Genomic DNA, 15,620 nt, shown 5'->3' on the forward strand with positions numbered 1-15,620 from the left:
TGTCTCCCCATGCCTCAGGATGTCTCATCTCCCCCATCTTCCTCTCCTCCAGTATGTGTCCTCTGACAGACAGGCCATTGGTTCAGGGTTAGGCCTATAGCATTGAGCCATGCCAGCCTCCCTCATGAGCCTCCTCTGACAGACAGGCCATTGGTTCAGGGTTAGGCCTATAGCATTGAGCCATGCCAGCCTCCCTCATCAGTCTCCTCTGGCAGACAGGCCATTGGTTCAGGGTTAGGCCTATAGAATTGAGCCATGCTACCCTCCCTCATCAGCCTCCTCTGACAGACAGGCCATTGGTTCAGGGATAGGCCTATAGCATTGAGCCATGCTACCCTCCCTCATCAGCCTCCTCTGACAGACAGGACCTTACCTCTATAGTGCACTGCTGGTGGAAAGTAGTGCACTACATAGGGGTTAGGGTGCCATTTGTGACGCATTCTTACAGCCAGACCCAGAGAAAAGCTGATAGAGGGCTGTACCTAGGGAAGGGGAGAGGCTGAGGCTGCTGGGCTTCAATGGGGGAAGAGTCCTGATCATGACAGAGCCGTAGCTGATTGGACAACAAGGTGTCCTGTGTTCCCAGACTGGCTAATCATCCTCTGAGCAGCTCATACCTGGGAATATGTGTGTGTGACTAAAAGAGAAGGAAGTGTCAAACTGGGCAGGCTGAGAGGTGGGCAGCACCATGCAGACCAGGAGGGTGGGCAGCACCATGCAGACCAGGAGGCTGAGAGGTGGGCAGCACCATGCAGACCAGGAGGCTGAGAGGTGGGCAGCACCATGCAGACCAGGAGGCTGAGAGGTAGACAGCACCATGCAGACCAGGAGGCTGAGAGGTGGACAGCATCATGCAGACCAGGAGACTGAGAGGTGGACAGCACCATGCAGACCAGGAGGCTGAGAGGTGGACAGCATCATGCAGACCAGGAGGCTGAGAGGTGAGCAGCACCATGCAGACCAGGAGGCTGAGAGGTGGACAGCACCATGCAGACCAGGAGGCTGAGAGGTGGGCAGCACCATGCAGACCAGGAGGCTGAGAGGTGGGCAGCACCATGCAGACCAGGAGGCTGAGAGGTGGACAGCACCGGGCAGACCAGGAGGCTGAGAGGTGGACAGCATCATGCAGACCAGGAGGCTGAGAGGTGGACAGCACCATGCAGACCAGGAGGCTGAGAGGTGGACAGCACCATGCAGACCAGGAGGCTGAGAGGTGGGCAGCACCATGCAGACCAGGAGGCTGAGAGGTGGACAGCACCATGCAGACCAGGAGGCTGAGAGGTGGGCAGCACCATGCAGACCAGGAGGCTGAGAGGTAGACAGCACCATGCAGACCAGGAGGCTGAGAGGTGGGCAGCACCATGCAGACCAGGAGGCTGAGAGGTGGGCAGCACCATGCAGACCAGGAAGCTGAGAGGTAGACAGCACCATGCAGACCAGGAGGCTGAGAGGTGGGCAGCACCATGCAGACCAGCAGGCTGAGAGGTGGACAGCACCATGCAGACCAGGAGGCTGAGAGGTGGACAGCACCATGCAGACCAGGAGGCTGAGAGGTGGGCAGCACCATGCAGACCAGGAGGCTGAGAGGTGGGCAGCACCATGCAGACCAGCAGGCTGAGAGGTGGGCAGCACCATGCAGACCAGGAGGCTGAGAGGTGGGCAGCACCATGCAGACCAGGAGGCTGAGAGGTGGACAGCACCATGCAGACCAGGAGGCTGAGAGGTGGACAGCACCATGCAGACCAGGAGGCTGAGAGGTGAGCAGCACCATGCAGACCAGGAGGCTGAGCGGTGAGCAGCACCATGCAGACCAGGAGGTGGACAGCACCATGCAGACCAGGAGGCTGAGAGGTGGACAGCACCATGCAGACCAGGAGGCTGAGAGGTGGACAGCACCATGCAGACCAGGAGGCTGAGAGGTGGACAGCACCATGCAGACCAGGAGGCTGAGAGGTGGGCAGCACCATGCAGACCAGGAGGCTGAGAGGTGGACAGCATCATGCAGACCAGGAGGCTGAGAGGTGGACAGCACCATGCAGACCAGGAGGCTGAGAGGTGGGCAGCACCATGCAGACCAGGAGGCTGAGAGGTGGACAGCACCATGCAGACCAGGAGGCTGAGAGGTGAGCAGCACCATGCAGACCAGGAGGCTGAGAGGTGGACAGCATCATGCAGACCAGGAGGCTGAGAGGTGAGCAGCACCATACAGACCAGGAGGCTGAGAGGTGGACAGCACCATGCAGACCAGGAGGCTGAGAGGTGGACAGCACCATGCAGACCAGGAGGCTGAGAGGTGGGCAGCACCATGCAGACCAGGAGGCTGAGAGGTGGACAGCACCATGCAGACCAGGAGGCTGAGAGGTGGACAGCACCATGCAGACCAGGAGGCTGAGAGGTGGACAGCACCATGCAGACCAGGAGGCTGAGAGGTGGACAGCACCATGCAGACCAGGAGGCTGAGAGGTGGACAGCACCATGCAGACCAGGAGGCTGAGAGGTGGACAGCACCATGCAGACCAGGAGGCTGAGAGGTGGGCAGCACCATGCAGACCAGGAGGCTGAGAGGTGGACAGCACCATGCAGACCAGGAGGCTGAGAGGTGAGCAGCACCATGCAGACCAGGAGGCTGAGAGGTGGACAGCACCATGCAGACCAGGAGGCTGAGAGGTGGGCAGCACCATGCAGACCAGGAGGCTGAGAGGTGGACAGCACCATGCAGACCAGGAGGCTGAGAGGTGGACAGCACCATGCAGACCAGGAGGCTGAGAGGTGGGCAGCACCATGCAGACCAGGAGGCTGAGAGGTGGACAGCACCATGCCGACCAGGAGGCTGAGAGGTGGACAGCACCATGCAGACCAGGAGGCTGAGAGGTGGACAGCACCATGCAGACCAGGAGGCTGAGAGGTGGACAGCACCATGCAGACCAGGAGGCTGAGAGGTGGACAGCACCATGCAGACCAGGAGGCTGAGAGGTGGGCAGCACCATGCAGACCAGGAGGCTGAGAGGTGGGCAGCACCATGCAGACCAGGAGGCTGAGAGGTGGACAGCACCATACAGACCAGGAGGCTGAGAGGTGGACAGCACCATGCAGACCAGGAGGCTGAGAGGTGGACAGCACCATGCAGACCAGGAGGGTGAGAGGTGGACAGCATCATGCAGACCAGGAGGTGGGCAGCACCCTGCAGACCAGGAGGCTGAGAGGTGGACAGCACCATGCAGACCAGGAGGTGGACAGCACCATGCAGACCAGGAGGCTGAGAGGTGGACAGCACCATGCAGACCAGGAGGCTGAGAGGTGGAAAGCACCATGCAGACCAGGAGGCTGAGAGGTGGGCAGCACCATGCAGACCAGGAGGCTGAGAGGTGGACAGCACCATGCAGACCAGGAGGCAGAGAGGTGGGCAGCACCATGCAGACCAGGAGGCTGAGAGGTGGGCAGCACCATGCAGACCAGGAGGCTGAGAGGTGGGCAGCACCATGCAGACCAGGAGGCTGAGAGGTGGACAGCACCATGCAGACCAGGAGGCTGAGAGGTGGACAGCACCATGCAGACCAGGAGGGTGAGAGGTGGGCAGCACCCTGCAGACCAGGAGGCTGAGAGGTGGGCAGCACCATGCAGACCAGGAGGCTGAGAGGTGGACAGCACCATGCAGACCAGGAGGCTGAGAGGTGGGCAGCACCATGCAGACCAGGAGGCTGAGAGGTGGGCAGCACCATGCAGACCAGGAGGCTGAGAGGTGGGCAGCACCATGCAGACCAGGAGGCTGAGAGGTAGACAGCACCATGCAGACCAGGAGGCTGAGAGGTGGGCAGCACCATGCAGACCAGGAGGCTGAGAGGTGGGCAGCACCATGCAGACCAGGAGGCTGAGAGGTGGGCAGCACCATGCAGACCAGGAGGCTGAGAGGTGGGCAGCACCATGCAGACCAGCAGGCTGAGAGGTGGGCAGCACCATGCAGACCAGGAGGCTGAGAGGTGGGCAGCACCATGCAGACCAGGAGGCTGAGAGGTGGGAAGCACCATGCAGACCAGGAGGCTGAGAGGTGGACAGCATCATGCAGACCAGGAGGCTGAGAGGTGGGCAGCACCATGCAGACCAGGAGGCTGAGAGGTGGACAGCACCATGCAGACCAGGAGGCTGAGAGGTGGACAGCACCATGCAGACCAGGAGGCTGAGAGGTGGGCAGCACCATGCAGACCAGGAGGCTGAGAGGTGGACAGCACCATGCAGACCAGGAGGGTGAGAGGTGGACAGCATCATGCAGACCAGGAGGTGGGCAGCACCCTGCAGACCAGGAGGCTGAGAGGTGGGCAGCACCATGCAGACCAGGAGGCTGAGAGGTGGGCAGCACCAAGCAGACCAGGAGGCTGAGAGGTGGACAGCACCATGCAGACCAGGAGGCTGAGAGGTGGGCAGCACCATGCAGACCAGGAGGCTGAGAGGTGGGCAACACCATGCAGACCAGGAGGCTGAGAGGTGGACAGCACCATGCAGACCAGGAGGCTGAGAGGTGGGCAGCACCATGCAGACCAGGAGGCTGAGAGGTGAGCAGCACCATGCAGACCAGGAGGTGGACAGCACCATGCAGACCAGGAGGCTGAGAGGTGGACAGCACCATGCAGACCAGGAGGCTGAGGACAGCTGCCGAGATCTGATACTTCTGTTTCCTGTCTGTGGGAAGAGAATCTGCTGATTTTGGTTTTCGTTTTGAGATTCGTCGTGAGATTCTTTAGGACTTCTGTGGCTAAGTCACAGACTGAGTGACAGGGAAAGGTATGCAGACTTTGAAATGGATTTTATTTCATTGATTGAAATGATCAGTGTTGAGAATTTATCAGAAGATGAAAACAGCTCTGCGACCAACATGAGCATTGTCAAAAGGCAGAGCAGTTCCCAGTATTGCTGAGCTACAGAGGAAACCCCAGCATTAATCTGTGATCAGTTATGACAAGAGGATATTGATCCAGTGGCTCAGAGCTCACAGGACAACACAAAGAGACCGCAGAGACATCCATCTGTCCTTACAGAGACAGCCATCTGTCCTCATAGAGACATCCATCTGTCCTCACAGAATACATCCATCTGTCCTCATAGAGACATCCATCTGTCCTCACAGAGACATCCATCTGTCCTCACAGAGACATCCATCTGTCCTCACAGAGACATCCATCTGTCCTCACAGAGACATCCATCTGTCCTCACAGAATACATCCATCTGTCCTCATAGAGACATCCATCTGTCCTCACAGAGACATCCATCTGTCCTCACAGAGACATCCATCTGTCCTCACAGAGACATCCATCTGTCCTCACAGAGACATCCATCTGTCCTCATAGAGACATCCATCTGTCCTCACAGAGACATCCATCTGTCCTCACAGAGACATCCATCTGTCCTCACAGAGACATCCATCTGTCCTCATAGAGACATCCATCTGTCCTCACAGAGACATCCATCTGTCCTCACAGAGACATCATCTGTCCTCACAGAGACATCCATCAGTCCTCACAGAGACATCCATCTGTCCTCATAGAGACATCCATCTGTCCTCACAGAGACATCCATCTGTCCTCACAGAGACATCCATCAGTCCTCACAGAGACATCCATCTGTCCTCACAGAGACATCCATCTGTCCTCACAGAGACATCCATCTGTCCTCATAGAGACATCCATCTGTCCTAAGAGAGACATCCATCTGTCCTCACAGAGACATCCATCTGTCCTAAGAGAGACATCCATCTGTCCTCACAGAGACATCCATCTGTCCTCACAGAGACATCCATCTGTCCTCATAGAGACATCCATCTGTCCTCACAGAGACATACATCTGGAAGAGAGACCACAGATCTGTCCTCTGGGAGACAGGCTAGGGAGAGAGACCACAAATCTATCCTCTAGGAGACAGGCTAGGGAGAGGGACCACAGATCTGTCCTGTGGGAGACAGGCTAGGGAGAGAGACCACAGATCTGTCCTCTGGGAGACAGGCTATGGAGAGAGACCACAGATCTGTCCTCTGGGAGACAGGCTATGGAGAGAGACCACAGATCTGTCCTCTGGGAGAGAGACCAGAGTCTGTCACAGCCCATTCAAATTCACATATGAGACCAAATATATATTTTAGAACCAAATGAAATATGTTGTTAAAAATATATTGTGTGATTGTGGAAACATTACTTTCATTCTCATTTGCATTCTTTCTGAGAAAAGTTGAAAGAGAAACTCTAACCGTGTTTCATATGAAATCATTGTTAAGCCTTGTGACTGGTGCTGGGAGTTGGATCGGTCTTTATTAATATCAGGATATACGTAACAAAGCAGCTACATGCCATTGTCGATTCTCTGGGTCATATCTCCTACTACATCCTGCAGAGATGGAGCTTTAAACGGCCTCATAGATAGGCTACGGCACAAACGCCAGCCTAGTCCATATATAGTGCACTACTTTTAACCAGAGCCCTACGGAGCCTAGTCCATATATAGTGCACTACTTTTAACCAGAACCCTACGGAGCCCAGGTCAACAGAAGTGCACTACTTTTAACCAGAACCCTACGGAGCCCAGGTCAACAGAAGTGCACTACTTTTAACCAGAACCCTACGGAGCCCAGGTCAACAGAAGTGCACTACTTTTAACCTGAACCCTACGGAGCCCAGGTCAACAGAAGTGCACTACTTAGGGAAGAGGCTGCCGTTTGACACGAAGACACAGAGAGGAATGAGAGAGCAGGAAATGAATGTGACATCATCCAGAGGAGGAATTTAATACATTTCACACCAGATGAAACCATTAGAAGGAGAAATATTGTCTGGCTGAATAAATGTTTTAAAGCTTTAATAGAATTGAACTAAAATGCAGTTACTGTAATTGCCCCTATTGAAGCATTAATAAAGACGCCTGCAGACAGCACAGGAACGGACCCTATTCCCTATGTAGTGCACTACAATGTGCCCTAGGCAGAGCCCTTTGAGCCCGAGTCAAAGTAGTGAACTAAAAAGGAAATAGGGTGCTATTTAGGGCAGACCCAGTAACAAGCCTGAACGACTGGCTGGGAATATTAGAAGAGGCAGAAAGAGACCGAGGGCTATATTTCACACATTCTCCATGTCAGATGATGGAGCGCTGTCTGCTTGGTTTCTGAGATGCAGAAATACAGCTACCGAGCTTCCTCTCTCTCAGAGCTGGGAGGTTATTAACATCAGCTACCGAGCTTCCTCTCTCTCAGAGCTGGGAGGTTATTAACATCAGCTACAGAGCTTCCTCTCTCTCAGAGCTGGGAGGTTATTAACATCAGCTACCGAGCTTCCTCTCTCTCAGAGCTGGGAGGTTATTAACATCAGCTACAGAGCTTCCTCTCTCTCAGAGCTGGGAGGTTATTAACATCAGCTACAGAGCTTCCTCTCTCTCAGAGCTGGGAGGTTATTAACATCAGCTACAGAGCTTCCTCTCTCTCAGAGCTGGAAGGTTATTAACATCAGCTACAGAGCTTCCTCTCTCTCAGAGCTGGAAGGTTATTAACATCAGCTACAGAGCTTCCTCTCTCTCAGAGCTGGGAGGTTATTAACATCAGCTACAGAGCTTCCTCTCTCTCAGAGCTGGAAGGTTATTAACATCAGCTACAGAGCTTCCTCTCTCTCAGAGCTGGAAGGTTATTAACATCAGCTACAGAGCTTCCTCTCTCTCAGAGCTGGAAGGTTATTAACATCAGCTACAGAGCTTCCTCTCTCTCAGAGCTGGGAGGTTATTAACATCAGCTACAGAGCTTCCTCTCTCTCAGAGCTGGGAGGTTATTAACATCAGCTACAGAGCTTCCTCTCTCTCAGAGCTGGAAGGTTATTAACATCAGCTACAGAGCTTCCTCTCTCTCAGAGCTGGAAGGTTATTAACATCAGCTACAGAGCTTCCTCTCTCTCAGAGCTGGCAGGTTATTAACATCAGCTACAGAGCTTCCTCTCTCTTAGAGCTGGAAGGTTATTAACATCAGCTACAGAGCTTCCTCTCTCTGAGCTGGAAGGTTATTAACATCAGCTACAGAGCTTCCTCTCTCTCAGAGCTGGGAGGTTATTAACATCAGCTACAGAGCTTCCTCTCTCTCAGAGCTGGAAGGTTATTAACATCAGCTACAGAGCTTCCTCTCTCTCAGAGCTGGGAGGTTATTAACATCAGCTACAGAGCTTCCTCTCTCTCAGAGCTGGAAGGTTATTAACATCAGCTACAGAGCTTCCTCTCTCTCAGAGCTGGAAGGTTATTAACATCAGCTACAGAGCTTCCTCTCTCTCAGAGCTGGAAGGTTATTAACATCATGTCTGGTAAATAACCAATAGGTGATAATGCTTCATTTCGTTTCAGCTAATAATAGAAATGGCTTTAGACTTTAAATAATACCACTAAGTGGCGGCAGGTAGCCTAGTGGTTAGAGGGGGGAGGCAGGGAGCCTAGTGGTTAGAGGGGGGAGGCAGGGAGCCTAGTGGTTAGAGGGGGGAGGCAGGGAGCCTAGTGGTTAGAGGGGGGAGGCAGGGAGCCTAGTGGTTAGAGGGGGGAGGCAGGGAGCCTAGTGGTTAGAGGGGGGAGGCAGGGAGCCTAGTGGTTAGAGGGGGGAGGCAGGGAGCCTAGTGGTTAGAAGGGGGGAGGCAGGTAGCCTAGTGGTTAGAGTGGGGAGGCAGGTAGCCTAGTGGTTAGAGTGGGGAGGCAGGTAGCCTAGTGGTTAGAGGGGGGAGGCAGGTAGCCTAGTGGTTAGAGGGGGGAGGCAGGGAGCCTAGTGGTTAGAAGGGGGGAGGCAGGTAGCCTAGTGGTTAGAGTGGGGAGGCAGGTAGCCTAGTGGTTAGAGTGGGGAGGCAAGTAGCCTAGTGGTTAGAGTGGGGAGGCAGGGAGCCTAGTGGTTAGAGGGGGGGAGGCAGGTAGCCTAGTGGTTAGAGTGGGGAGGCAGGTAGCCTAGTGGTTAGAGTGGGGAGGCAGGTAGCCTAGTGGTTAGAGGGGGGAGGCAGGGAGCCTAGTGGTTAGAGGGGGGAGGCAGGGAGCCTAGTGGTTAGAGTGGGGAGGCAGGTAGCCTAGTGGTTAGAGGGGGGAGGTAGGTAGCCTAGTGGTTAGAGGGGGGGAGGCAGGGAGCCTAGTGGTTAGAGGGGGGAGGCAGGGAGCCTAGTGGTTAGAGTGGGGAGGCAGGTAGCCTAGTGGTTAGAGGGGGAGGCAGGTAGCCTAGTGGTTAGAGGGGGGAGGCAGGTAGCCTAGTGGTTAGAGGGGGGAGGCAGGTAGCCTAGTGGTTAGAGGGGGGAGGCAGGTTGCCTAGTGGTTAGAGCGTTGGACTAGTAACCAGCAGGTAGCCTAGTGGTTAGAGCATTGGACTAGTAACCAGCAGGTAGACTAGTGGTTAGAGCGTTGGACTAGTAACCAGCAGGTAACCTAGTGGTTAGAGCGTTGGACTAGTAACCAGCAGGTAACCTAGTGGTTAGAGCATTGGACTAGTAACCAGCAGGTAACCTAGTGGTTAGATCATTGGACTAGTAACCAGCAGGTAGCCTAGGGGTTAGAGCATTGGACTAGTAACCAGCAGGTAGCCTAGTGGTTAGAGCGTTGGACTAGTAACCAGCAGGTAGCTTAGTGGTTAGATCATTGGACTAGTAACCAGCAGGTAACCTAGTGGTTAGAGCGTTGGACTAGTAACCAGCAGGTAGCCTAGTGGTTAGAGCGTTGGACTAGTAACCAGCAGGTAGCCTAGTGGTTAGAGCGTTGGACTAGTAACCAGCAGGTAGCCTAGTGGTTAGAGCGTTGGACTAGTAACCAGCAGGTAACCTAGTGGTTAGAGCATTGGACTAGTAACCTGCAGGTAACCTAGTGGTTAGAGCATTGGACTAGTAACCAGCAGGTAACCTAGTGGTTAGAGCATTGGACTAGTAACCAGCAGGTAGCCTAGTGGTTAGAGCATTGGACTAGTAACCAAAAGGTAACCTAGTGGTTAGAGCGTTGGACTAGTAACCAGCAGGTAGCCTAGTGGTTAGAGCATTGGACTAGTAACCAAAAGGTAACCTAGTGGTTAGAGTGTTGGACTAGTAACCAGCAGGTAACCTAGTGGTTAGAGTGTTGGACTAGTAACCTGCAGGTAACCTAGTGGTTAGAGCGTTGGACTAGTAACCAGCAGGTAGCCTAGTGGTTAGAGGGGTGGACTAGTAACCAGCAGGTAGCCTAGTGGTTAGAGCATTGGACTAGTAACTAGCAGGTAGCCTAGTGGTTAGAGCATTGGACTAGTAACCAGCAGGTATCCTAGTGGTTAGAGCGTTGGACTAGTAACCAGCAGGTAGCCTAGTGGTTAGAGGGGGGAGGCAGGTAGCCTAGTGGTTAGAGCGTTGGACTAGTAACCAGCAGGTAGCCTAGTGGTTAGAGGGGGGAGGCAGGTAGCCTAGTGGTTAGAGCGTTGGACTAGTAACCAGCAGGTAGTCTAGTGGTTAGAGCGTTGGACAAGTAACCAGCAGGTAGCCTAGTGGTTAGAGCGTTGGACTAGTAACCAGCAGGTAGCCTAGTGGTTAGAGCGTTGGACTAGTAACCAGCAGGTAGCCTAGTGGTTAGAGCGTTGGACTAGTAACCGAAAGGTAACCTAGTGGTTAGAGCATTGGACTAGTAACCAGCAGGTAGCCTAGTGGTTAGAGCATTGGACTAGTAACCAGCAGGTAGCCTAGTGGTTAGAGCATTGGACTAGTAACCAGCAGGTAGCCTAGTGGTTAGAGCATTGGACTAGTAACCAGCAGGTAGCCTAGTGGTTAGAGCATTGGACTAGTAACCAGCAGGTAGCCTAGTGGTTAGAGCGTTGGACTAGTAACCGAAAGGTTGCAAGATCAAATCCCCGAGCTGACAAGGAAAAAATCTGTCGCTCTGCCCCTGAATAAGGCAGTTAACCCACTGTTCCTAGGCTGTCATTGTAAATAATAATAACTTACTTGCCTAGTTAAATAAAGGTCAAATAAAAAATGTAGACCTTACTGTGAAATGCTTACTTACAAGCCCTTAACCAACAGTGCAGTTCAATAAGAGTTAATAAAATATTTACTAAATAAACTATGATAAAAAATAATAAAAAGTAACAGAATAACAGAACAATAACGAGACTATATACAGGGGGTACATGTAGGTAGGAGTGAAGTGACTATGCATAGATAATAAACAGTGAGTAGCAGCAGTGTACAAAACAAATGGGGGGGGGGGGGTGTCAATATAAATAGTCCAGTGGCCATTTGATTACCTGTTCAGGAGTCTTATGACTTGGGGGTAGAAGCTGTTAAGGAGCCTTTTGGTACTAGACTTGGCACTCCGGTACCGCTTGCAGTGCGGTAGCAGAGAAAACAGTCTATGACTTGGGTGACTGGAGTCTTTGACAATTTTATGGGCTTTCCTCTGACACCGCCTATTATACAGGTCCTGGATGGCAGGAAGCTTGGCCCCAGTGATGTACTGCCAGGCACTACCCTCTGTAGCGCCTGGCGGTCGGAGGCCGAGCAGTTGCCGTGCCAGGTGGTGATGCAACCGGTCAGGATGCTCTCGATGGTGCAGCTGTACAACTTTTTGATGATCTGGGGACCCATGCCAAATCTTTTCAGTCTTCTGAGGGGGACAAGGTTTTGTCGTGGCCCTCTTCAGGACTGTCTTGGTGTGTTTGGACCATGATAGATCGTTGGTGATGTGGACACCAAGGAACTTGAAGCTCTCGACCTGCTCCACTACAGCCCCGTCGATGAGAACGGGGGCGTGCTCGGGTCCTCCTTTTCCTGTAGTCCACAATCATCTCCTTTGTCTTGATCACATTGAGGGATAGGTTGTTGTCCTGGCACCACCCGGCCAGATCTCTGACCTCCTCCCTATAGGCTGTCTCATCGTTGTCGGTCATCAGGCCTACCACTGTTGTGTCATCAGCAAACTTAATGATGGTGTTGGAGTCGTGCCTGGCCGTGCAGTCGTAGGTGAACAGGGAGTACAGGAGGGGACTGAGCACGCACCCCTGAGGGGCCCCAGTGTTGAGGATCAGCGTGGCAGACGTGTTGTTGCCTACCCTCACCACCTGGGGGCGGCCAGTCAGGAAGTACAGGATCCAGTTGCAGAGGGAGGTGTTTGGTCCCAGGGTCCTTAGCTTAGTGATGAGCTTTGAGGGCACTATGGTGTTAAACTCTGAGCTGTAGTCAATGAACAGCATTCTCACATAAGTGTTCCTTTTGTCCAGGTGGGAAAGGGCAGTATGGAGTGAAATAGAGATGGCATCATCTGTGGCTCTGTTGGTGAGGTATGTGAATTGGAGTGGGTCCAGTGTTTCTGGGATGATGGTGTTGATGTGAGCCATGATCAGCCTTTCAAAGCACTTCATGGCCAAGGACGTGAGTGCTACGGGGCGGTAGTCATTTAGGCAGGTTACCTTCCCTTTCTTGGGCACAGGGTCTATGTTGGTCTGTTTGAAACATGTTGGTATTACAGACTCGGTCAGGGAGAGGTTGAAAATGTCAGTGAAGACACTTGCCAGTTGGTCCGTGCATGCTTTGAGTACACGTCCTGGTAATCCGTCTGACCCCGCGGCTTTGTGAATGTTGACCTGTTTAAAGGCCTTGCTCACATCGGCTACCGAGAGCGTTATCACACAGTCATACAGAACAGCTGTTGCTCTCGTGCATGCTTCAGTGTTGCTTGCCTCGAAGCGAGCGTAAAAGGCATTTAGCTCATCTGGTAGGCTCGCGTCACTGGGCAGCTCACGGCTGGGTTTCCCTTTGTAGTCCGTAATAGTTTTCAAGCCCTGCCGTTTTGAGTTTTTTTCCCCCTCTGGTTGCACATGTGACACGCTGGTAAAAAGTTGGTAAAACTGATTTAAGTTTGCCTGCATTAAAGTCCCCGGACACTAGGAGCGCCGCTTCCTGGTGAGCATTTTCTTGTTTGCTTACGGCCTTATACAGCTGGTTGAGTGTTGCAACCTAACAGGTATGCTATTCCCTATACAGTGCACTACTTCTGAAGGCCCTGGTCAAAACTAGTGCACTTCATAGGGTGCCATTTAGGGCACAGCCCACCACAGGTAATTACATCTCCTCTCACCCTGTTTTGGAAGTAGTTTATCCAGTAATGATGTTTTGGTTCTCATTCGTCTCCAGTTAAAAACAGCTTTGAAGCACAGTGCAGTCTGATATAGCAGATCATCCATGTAAATGCTCTGTTCTTCTCCTGTGACGGAGGAAAATACAATACAGTAGAATTCTCTGTTCTTCTCCTGCTCTCCTGTGACGGGGGAAAATACAATACAGTAGAATTCTCTGTTCTTCTCCTGTGACGGAGGAAAATACAATACAGTAGAATTCTCTGTTCTTCTCCTGTGACGGGGGAAAATACAATACAGTAGAATTCTCTGTTCTTCTCCTGCTCTCCTGGGACGGAGGAAAATACAATACAGTAGAATTCTCTGTACTTCTCCTGCTCTCCTGGGACGGGGGAAAATCCAAAACAACAGAATGAATTCTCTTTGCTAAATGAGAGGACGCAGGTGCAGGCGTGATGGACTTCTTTATTCATGAGGACCTGCTGGCCAAAAGAGACAAGTTTAACGAGCTTTAGAATTCCAATAGACACGTGAACACTTTAAAATAGCTCTATTCTTCCAAACAACCAAGATGGGATACTCAGGGGCGTCCCAGTAGTCTGCTGGTGTATTAGGGTCATCAGAAGTAGTAGATTGAGGTAACAAATCAAAAGGTGAGTAGTTGTTACTACGTCTTCTCTACATTTACCTTGGACGGATATTTTTTGGGACATTACAAGCCGTATGGGTAGGGACACGTTTTGTATTACAGCTTGATCTTGTTACACAGCAGTCACGTATCCTAGAGTTATCATAGTGCTTAGTCCCCCGTCCCCCCCAACCCAACGTACGAGCTTCAACCGGAGGAATGTGTCCGTGCAACTGAATGCCATTCAATTAAAGTGATATTATCACACTGACTCTGGCTAATTCCCTCCTACTCTGATGTAGAGACATTAGCAACTCATCCTGTATTTAAACAGGAGCTCGGTAACGATTCCTAATGTCCCTCTCCTCCCACTCGTTTTGCAACTAAATGAAAGACTGTAGCTGGTTGATCTGCCCTCTGGGTTTCTCCCACTAGTCTACAACGCCATTAGGACGAACGTTGGGCCGGCTATTGTTTCCAATCAATTTTATTCCAAAGAAATGTGATCTCCCAAGCATCGTTATGCAGTGGGTAATGGAATCACGCAAGGTAAACTGCTGGAGGATACAATCATGGCCGGTCTTATTAAAAGTTAACTTGTCATCTTCTCTTCACCAGGGGGGATTGATCAGCCTGGTAAACACAGAGGGGGGGGGATTGATCAGCCTGGTAAACACAGAGGGGGGGGGGGGGCCTGGTAAACACAGAGGGGGGGGGGCCTGGTAAACACAGAGGGGGGGGGGGGGCCTGGTAAACACAGAGGGGGGGGGGGGGCCTGGTAAACACAGAGGGGGGGGGGGGCCTGGTAAACACAGAGGGGGGGGGGGGGGGCTGGTAAACACAGAGGGGGGGGGGGGGGGCTGGTAAACACAGAGACAGTTACAGAGCCTGGAGGTCAAAGGTGATACATTCATCTCCACCACATGTCATTAGAATCACCGTGTACATGTTCAGAATCCCTCTGGAGATGCATGCTGGGAAAAGACTACGGGGAAAGGCTGATCCATTCTGGGGTTTAACTATCTGTTCTCTCTCTGCTCTGGAGATGGTATTACTCTCCTGTCCCTCTCCTGTCCTGTCCCTCTCCTCTCCTGTCCTCTCCTGTCCTGTCCTCTCCTCTCCTCTCCTCTCCTCTCCTCTCCTCTCCTCTCCTCTCCTCTCCCTCTCCTCTCCTCTCCTCTCCTCTCCTCTCTTCTCCTCTCCTCTCCTCTCCTCTCCTCTCCTCTCCTCTCCTCTCCTCTCCTCTCCTCTCCTCTCCCTCTGCTTCTCCTCTCCTCTCCTCTCCTCTCCTCTCCTCTCCTCTCCTCTCCTCTCCTCTCCTCTCCTCTCCCTCTGCTTCTCCTCTCCTCTCCCTCTGCTTCTCCTCTCCTCTCCTCTCCTCTCCTCTCCTCTCCTCTCCTCTCCTCTCCTCTCCTCTCCTCTCCTCTCCTCTCCTCTCCTCTCCCTCTGCTTCCCTTCTCCTTCTCCCTCTCCTCTTCCTCTGCTTCTCCTCTCCTATCTCTCTCCTCTCCTTTCCTATCCCTCTCCTCTCCTCTCACCTCCTGTCCCTCCTCCTCCTCCTCTCTGTCTACTTGGCTCAGCGCTGAGCAGCACAATGGACCGTAGGAGGCAGAGAGGAGGAGATGAAGAGAGGAAGAGAGTAAAGAGGTGCCTCTCCAGCTGTCGTTCAGGGGTCCTCTCTGATGTCAGGACACATAAACCCCATCCTCATTATTCTCCCTGAAGAGGATTGTTTTTCCACAGAGCCTCTCGTTGGGGAAGTTGGATGTTCCATCTCTTCATCTGCGTCATTGATACATACAAGCTAAAATGTTTCCCATTCAACATCATTTCAGGTTTTTTTACAGTCTGTTTTTATATTGATTTACAAACTAGCTATTATGGTTTGATAACACACTCAACATGTATTCATTTAATTCACTTAGTACTTAGTA

The sequence above is a fragment of the Salvelinus alpinus genome, chromosome 3 (genome assembly GCF_045679555.1).
Source record: "Salvelinus alpinus chromosome 3, SLU_Salpinus.1, whole genome shotgun sequence".
NCBI lineage: Eukaryota > Metazoa > Chordata > Actinopteri > Salmoniformes > Salmonidae > Salvelinus > Salvelinus alpinus.